The sequence below is a fragment of the Pseudorasbora parva genome, chromosome 2, assembly GCF_024679245.1.
Source record: "Pseudorasbora parva isolate DD20220531a chromosome 2, ASM2467924v1, whole genome shotgun sequence".
NCBI lineage: Eukaryota > Metazoa > Chordata > Actinopteri > Cypriniformes > Gobionidae > Pseudorasbora > Pseudorasbora parva.
In genome coordinates this window covers 14,132,258-14,141,225 of record NC_090173.1, presented here as the reverse complement: position 1 = coordinate 14,141,225, position 8,968 = coordinate 14,132,258, and positions in this window count along the sequence as shown.

Below are 8,968 nucleotides of genomic sequence, written 5' to 3'. Positions count from 1 at the left end.
ATGAATCATGTCGAGCAGCAAGGGTTTTAGAAAATGCATGCCTCCGTGTCCTCGATTTATGACACCTGAGTGCACAAAAGTGCAATGTTACGTTTGTTATATTTCCTTTCTGTGAATATGTGCTGATTTTATTGACATTGTTTTGAAAGAGATTCATTCTAATGCTTTCATAACCTTTAATTGTTACAACCCTATGTTTTGTATTTTGTGACCTCTATTTTGTGAGTCTGTCCAGGAAGTTTATTTGATTGGTTCCTACAGGCTGTTTGCTACTATGTTCTGATTGGTCCACAGTATTTTAAAAAGCATATCATCACTTCTTTTAACGAGTTTGTTTCTGAGATCTTGTGTTTTGAAAGAGAGTTTTTGACCTGTATAGTACAGTTTGTTTGTGTGTTAGAAAAGTTTGACTGTGTTAAGAATAGGCATGTGCCGATATACATTTTTCATGTTGCGATTAATTGCGCGTGTTAATTACATCTGAGTGCGTGTCCCTTTGACGCAGAATAGCAGTGTTGAGCATTTATACGGTTGATGGGCAAAGTATTCTTGAGTGCATTATAAAAAATTTAATAATTGTTAATAAAATATTATTTACGATATTTTGAAGTGCCCACGATAACAATATCCTGCATATTCATTATCGTGATATATCGCATTACCGAAAATCAGCACATGCCTAGTTAAGAATATTAGAAACTGTGAGTATTGCTTGTTTGTTTGTTTAAATCTGATACTGTTTGTATCAGAGGAACTTTATTGACATATCTGACCCTTTGCCTGTTTTCTGACATTGATTTGGGCTGCCCTTTTCAGTTTGTTTGCCTGGTTGTAAATATATTGTAAATGCTGATTATTTGGGAAAGTAGGGAGTCTGATGCCATTTTTGTTTATTGTAAACTGTTTTTGATCTCTGTTTTTGGTTAGGGGGTTATATATATATATATATAACCCCCTAACCAAATATATATTATATATATATATATATAACAGTTTTGTTTGTTATTTTGGCCCCGTCAGCTCTTGAATCTAAGGTCCCAGTTACAGCGTAACATGTAATTGGGGGCTCGTCTGTTGGCTAGATATTTTAATAAGATAAATATATAATAGATAAATTTACGATTGCACCCATGGAGAAGAAATTTGAAAAATGTCGCAAAGACGATTTGTTGTTAATCGCCCAGCTAAGGGCATCCGGGGGGTGCCAGGAAACAGGGTCTGGGACAGATGGCACCAGACTTCCTCTTCAATGGGTAAATTAGGATATGCTCATTCCAGTTACAGGGCCTTGAAAGAGACCTGAATTGTTATTTTTCATCACTACCTCTCCGTGTCATAAATGGGTAATTTGCATGCCTGCTGCCTTCCTTGGATGTGGTAGACGTTTCTCAGGCTTCCTCTCCAGAATCAAACCCTGATTCCCCGTTACCCATGGTCACCATGGTAGGCGCCGAATGTACCATTGAAAGTTGATAGGGCAGACATTTGAATTAGTCATCGCCGCCATGGGGACTGGATGGCCACGATTGCCTGGACGCACCCGGATGGGTTTTAGATCTGATAAATTCATGCGTTCCGATCCCCGGGAGGGCAGAGTCAGTGCTTGTTTGCATATATTAGCTCTGGAATTGCCACAGTTATCAAAGCAGCGGTTGGAGCAATCAAACAACACAGCTCCGGACCTTCATTTCTGACGGACTGTCTTAATCTCCTGTGGGTGACGCTCGCCCCAACGTCCCCTGGCATTCAATGCGCTGAGCGGGGAGGTTCACTTTGCCCATAGCGGTTCTCGTCGAACCGGGCAATGGCCTGCCCCTCAAGTTCCTTTCGACCAGGTGAAAATAAAAAAGGAAAGCACCCCTCAAGAGGGCCCGGGGCTGCACGTCTACCAGGCCTCACCCTTGTTTGTTTCAATGTCGGGCTTGTCGTGGCCTCGACGAAACCCAAACGACCCATTTTGAGTCTCGGCGCCACCACCAGATGGCCCACCTGGAACTGAGGCACCCTCCCCGGTTCACAGCCGGGGAGGTTCATTATCTTAGAGATTTTCACAGAGTACGGCTGTTCGTTTTTACAAACCCACTTGTTTCGCGGCAGGTCGTTCCCTGAAGTCTCTAGACCAACCTGCAGTGCACTTCTTTTTATGGGCTTTCAAGCAGACCATTCCCTGGATCTGGTTCTCAGGTGTATTTTTCAACATCAAGTTTCACCCTCTCCTCGACAAAACCCGGGTGCACATTTTGAGTCCATCTCGGCACACTTCCCATCCCTGGGGAGACCCGTTGTTCTGACCATTCCCACCGGGGACCGAGGAGGTCTGCTTAGAGATTTCCGCTGAGTTCGGCTTTTGGACTTTAGTTTTTACAAACACGCTTGTTTCTCGGCAGGTCGTTCCTGGAAGTCTCTAGCAAACCTGCAGCACACCCCTTTTTACGAACTTTCCGGCACAGCATTCCCTGGGTCCGGTTTTCCTTCGGTGCAACATCAAGTTTCATCCTATCCTTTACAAAACCCAGTGTGCCTGTTTTGAATCCGTCTTGGGATGGGCCCTCTCCCAGGGAGATCCACCATTCGACCGTGCCCAGGACCAAGGCGACTGGGGAGGTCCGTTAGCTTGGAGCTTTTTGTCAAGTTCGGCTGTTCGTTTTTACAAACCCACTCATTTCCGGCATGCTATTCCCTGGGTCCAGTTCTCGGGTGCGCGTATGGATGTTGAGGTTCACCCTCTCTTCGACAAAACACTGACAGGCTGTTTTGAGTCCGACTTTGCTCGCACCCACCCTCCAGAGGGGCGACGGATCTGTCCGTGCCTGGGATGAGGCACCCTCCCTGGGCAGGCCAGGGAGGTCTGATAGCATTGAGTTAAGCTTTCGGACTTTGTCCGTTTTTATGGAGAATTTTCCTCCAGGGGCGCATCTGAGCAGTAAATTCATGCCCCGGATGGTACTTCCTCCCGGGGAGGTACCTGACCCATGCCTTACTTTGATGGGTCGTTCCTGGAAGTCTCTCAACAAACCCCGCAGCGCACTGTTTTTTATGGGCTTCCGGCATGCCATTTCCGGGGTCCGGTTCTCGGATGTGCCATTGGATGTCGAGTTTCACCCTCAACTCAATAAACCTGGGATTGCCTGTTTGTAGTCTGTCTTTGCTTGTGACCACCCCTGGAGGGGGCCACCGATCTGACCGTTCCCAGGAGGAGACACTTTTCCTGGGCAGGCCAGGAAGGTCTGATAGCATGGAGCTTTTCACCAAATTCAGCTTTCTGACTCTGTTCGTTTTCAAGTAGGCTTTCCCTCCAGACCGCAATCTCAGGAGTACCCCCCGGCCTGCGAGGGGCAATGGGGGTATGTGGCAAGTGGCGAGGCGAGGGACCGTGAGAGCGGGCCGGTGGCGAGTGATTATGAGTGCCAGCTGCGTACCACACCAGTCTCATCTCATGGTGGAGTAACGGGAGTAATAAAAGGAGGAGCGAAGACAGTGGAAAACGAGAGAGAACCAGGCAAATATATATATATATGTTTTATGTGTGTGCGGGCAGTCGTCCGTAGGGGCTGCCCACGTTACTTTAGTTTTGTTTATTATTTTGAAATAAAGTTGTTGAACGTTCGCCGATTACCGCCTCTTTCCTTCCCATCTACATACCCATTACACTATAAACATAGGACCTACTAGTCAAACGTATCTTTGTTTCATACTGATGTGAATTTGTATATTTTGTTTTGTATAAATTGTATCTTAATTTTAATTATTTTTTTAATATATTTGCTTCATTTTTAATAAGCAAATATAACAGACAATATAGCCTTAGCGCTGGCACGATCATGCATTGTATGCGTGTCTGATAAATAAACCGAAACTCAAAATTATATTATTGTGTGAATCGCATAGTTTACAAAATCTAATGATTCAGAAGAATGTTGCCACTGTACATGTAAATGAACTGCCAATGGAGTAAGAAAAAATAAACTTGTTTCTGATTAAAATATAATAGGCCCCAAAACAGTTCAGACTCCCAAGGGTTAAAGGCTTTTGTGTATTTTTCATGCTGAGACCAGACAAGTCTATCATTTACAAGGACGTGTTGACCCAAATATAATAACCTTCAGCACTGACAAGCATCAGCAGTTTTTTTATATCATGGATTTTAAGTTAATATTAACATAATCAAGGTCTATTTTTGTTTTGTGTTTTAAAGTCTCCTGTTACTGTTCTATGGAGCAGTGATGAATTAAATGTGCCGAGGGTCACATCACACAGCATATGTCGCTGGTATGTGCACACTTGAAATTGCTGAAAAAGTACCTTTGTATCATTACCTTAGAAATTTTTAAAACCATTTATGGCATGATGAGATTAAACAGAAGAAAAAAAGATTCTGAAAAAAGGGTAAATATGAGATAATTTGTCTTGTGTATCTATCAGTGATCTTCTCATCAGTCTCATTAAACTATCATTTATTTCCAGGCAAATCATTTAGGCTGAGGGCAAAGTGAAGTTTCTTATCTTTATACTGTATATTTATTTAATTTTACCATTGTACTAGAAGGCTGACTTTTATGTTTGACAGAATTGTTTGCTTGTCTTTGGCCTGGTTTCACAGATAGGGCTTAGATTAAGCCAGTATTAAACACAACAGCAAGAAATCCAGCACTGATGTGGTAATCACACTTTGTGCATAAAACATTGATAACACTTTATTTCTATGGCCCATTTGATAAATTCTACTATAGTGCAATACACAAAAAACGTTTCACTGTAAATTTGCAGCAGTTAACTAGCAGCAGCTGTATGTGCAAAGTATTTTTTACTGTAAAAACTGTAGTGTAAATGAACTATAAAATAGTTCAGCACTGTTGCACTAAATAAAAAATGTAGTTAACCCATTTGTATAATCCGACCACCTTAAACTGGTTTCTAAACTAATATTTATAGTGTGCTATACAAAAAATAATGTGTTTATTAAAGGACTATTTAAAGATGAACGCTTACCATATGGAACATGGGTGTAATATCTCTGTCTCCAAACTCCCTCTGAAAGGTTCACTAGTGCCTGTTTGACAGCCTTGTCTACTGAGAGTATTACCAGTTTTGGGGGGCTCAAGTGCACCGTGTAAACTGACACATACTGTCTTGAAAGCTGTAAAAGAGAAAAGATCAAGACAAACCATAAACCATATTCATTTGAAAACGTATATTTTTCTCTACGTTTTGGCCTTCCATCCACACTGAGACAGCGTTTTAAGTCAATGAAAACGTATCGTTTTGAAAACGCTCGCCAAAGCGGATACATTTGAAAACGGCGTCTTCGCGTCGAAGTGTGGACTGTGAAAACGGAGGCTTTTTAATACGATGACGCATTTAGCCATGTGATGCAGTCATATGACCAATTCAGATATCCAAGATAGTAAATGACATTGTACAGCAGTTGTTTTGTATGCTTTCTGTTTTGACAGCCTTGTTAAATATTAATGTCAGTTTGTACATACTGTAAAAAAACTCAGTGCCTTTTCCCGACATTGCCGCAAAATTTAAAAGAGTAAATAAAAGAGTAGCGGAAATGACGCAAGTCGAAGCCTCTTGGATTTGCACATGCGCAGTACGGGGATGTAAGTGTTTTCAGACGTTTCAGTGTAGATGAAAATTTTTTGGAAAACGATTGAAAATGATAGTGTGGACGCGGAACTCAGTTTTTAAATTTATCCGGATTAGTGTAGACGTAGCCTCAATCAGTCAATTAACCAACCAATTTGGCATCAGCTTATTTGTTGACTCTCTTTTTTTTTTGCATTTGCCCTCTATCATGATGTTTGTTTTCCTGGTTAAACATTACCAATGACTCTTACGCTAGTGTGTGTGAGAACTAGTTGACCTACTTTTGTCAACTTTAAACACAGTAAGCTTGCCAATGAATGTCTTCTTGGCACATCTATCTACGCATCGATGATGCCAACTTGTTCACAGAAATGATAGAGGATGGAAGTGTTTTTAAAACATGCAAGAAAATGGAAATTAAAGAAATGTCAATTGGAAAAGTGCTAGAAAGTGACTGGAGATCTGGAGATGAAATGTCAGGAAAAGGTGTTGAAGACCCTGGGATTCAGAGGGAATCAGATATGAGCAATATTGATGAGTCTGCCCCAGAAGTGGAAGTGAATCATCAAGGTCTGTGAATCAGTCACAAAAAATAAATAGATAGGTTTAAAGTGCTTATACACTTTCACAAATCAGAAAATTCAAAGCGAATGAAAGGTGTGAAAGTGGAAAAGATTATTTCCCAGATTGAGAATTGCTTATTAATTCAGCTAGAATGTTGATGAAAGAGAATGGTGGAAATAGTTGTCAATACTCATTTCTAGCCATTTTGATGGCCTAGGGCCTAGGCAAAAACCTTATTGTTGTCAAAGTCACCAAAGTCACATTTTAAAAAGCAACATATGTATTAATGGTATTAATTAATAAATACATACATATATTTCAAACTATATTGGTACAGTGGGGCAAAAAAGAAGAGAGAGGCCTGTAATTTTCATTATAGGTAAACTTCTTTATGGGTATACGCCATAAAGTGCGTATCATATGCACGCGAAAAACAGCGTATCATATGCACGCCAAAATTAGTTTTGGCGTATACATTCCACGACATTGCACACTCGTACTATTTATACGCATTTATGTGTGATCGGGTTGTACTATACATAACATATTACCCTAACATACACACCGAACAATGCTATCTGCCAATTTCCCAGCGTGATTTTTCGACTGCCACAAATACTGCCCTAACAAAACACAGATTTCTACACTTTTTACTGTACCTGTTTTTTTATTATTGTTTTTTGTATTGGCCATTAGTTAAATTTAGCTTTGAATGTAGCTTGTAGCTGAATGTAGAATGTACCTGTATGAATGTAGAATGTAGCTGTATGGTTTAAAAACCTTGCGAAAGCATTGACCAAGTTCTTTGATCTAATGGTTTTGAGCACTCCAAATGCAAACTTTTTTGACAGTAATTGACAGTACTCTGATCCAATGGCATCAGGTTAATCGCACAGGTTAATCATTGATAGAATATATTTCATTCCAAGCATTTCAGTCATATAATTACTGCAATATGTCAAACCTTTTGTCCACAGGGGAATACAATTATCCCATGACAAGAGTTTTAAATCAGCCCAATGGGAAAACCGCAGACTTGCCAAACCTGCAGCCCAGTCTCCTAACAACATACTTAAAGGTTTTCTTAAAGTTATTAGCTTATTAATGAGTTTCATACGATGGTCCAACAAGTTTTGAACACCTTCTGGACATTTAAATCACATATTAAAGATTGTTTCACTGCTTTAAATACAAAATATCAAATCATGTGGCATCTGCATCCAAATGATGCTAAAGCTTTTCTCAGAACCAACTTTTTATAATTCTTTTTTAACACTTGGTCTCTTTTCATATATGCATAAAGTAGCTTCAGAAAGTAAAAGTGTCAAAGGCTTGTCTATATTTTCTGCAAAATATTTTTATTTGTTTTTTTTTCTGTCTTATTTATTAGCATATCTCAAATGTTTGATTGACATTTTATCTGTTTATTTTTTTTGCTGGTAGAAATCACTAAAAAAAAAAAAAAAAAAAAAAAAACATTCCTCAATATTTTTTTATTTTTTTTGTCAAAACATGCACCCGTTTTGAAATACATCATGTTTTAATGGGTTTTCTCTACATTAATGATTTTTACTATATTGTGATGGAGGAGTTTGTGCAACATGGGCTATGTGTAGTTCTGCAGATGAACACCAGAGGACATACAGTGCCCGTTTTCTGTCTGGATTAAACTGAATGTCTTTAATGTTTGCTTGTATGATGAGTCTGTCACAGAGAAGTAACTACAACCACATTTGCAGAAACGTTTGTTTGTTTTGTGTGGTTTGGATTCATCCTGATGTGCTCTGTTACATTGACGTGAACCAATTAATTTGCTGTCAGAAAGATCTATAACAGAGCTCACAGAAAAATAAAGTATCACAAAGCCAGAGGGTTTAATGTTCAAACCCGATTCCAAAAAAAGTTTGTGAATAAAACAGATTGCAATGATGTGGAAATTTCAAATTCCAATATTTTATTAAGAAAACAACATAGATGACATATCAAATGTTTAAACTGAGAAAAATTGTATTTTTAAGGGAAACATAAGTTTATTTAAAATTGTATGACATCAACACATCTCAAAAAAGTTTGGACAAGGCCATGTTTACCACTGTGTGGCAACAGTCTGCAAACATCTGGGGACTGAGGATACAAGTTGCTCAAGTTTAGGAATATGAACGTTGTCTAATACAGGCTTCTAGTTGCTCAACTGTCTTAGGTCTTCTTTGTCGCATCTTCCTCTTTATGATGTGCCAAATGTTTTCTATGGGAGAAAGATCTGGACTTCAGGCTGGCCATTTCAGTACCCGGATCATTCATCTACGCAGCCATGATGTTGTAATTGATGCAGTATGTGGTCTGACATTGTCATGTTGGAAAATGCAAGGTCTTTCCTGAAAGAGATAACATCTGGATGGGAGCATATGTTGTTCTAGAACTTGCATAAACCTTTCAGCATTGATGGTGCCTTTCCAGATGTGTAAGCTCCCCATGCCACACACACTCATGCAACCCCATACCATCAGAGATACAGGCTTCTGAAATGAGCGCTGATAACAACTTGGGTTGTCCTTGTCCTCTTTATTCCGGATGGCATGGCGTCCCAGTTTTTCAAAAAGAACTTCAAATTTTGATTCGTCTGACCACAGAACAGTTTTCCACTTTGCCACAGTCCATTTTAAATGAGCCTTGGCCCAGAGAAAACGTTTGCGCTTCTGGATCATGTTTAGATATGGCTTCTTTTTTGACCTATAGAGTTTTAGCCGATAATGGCGAATGGCACAGTGAACTGTGTTCACCGACAATTTTTTTCTGGAAGTATTCCTGAGCC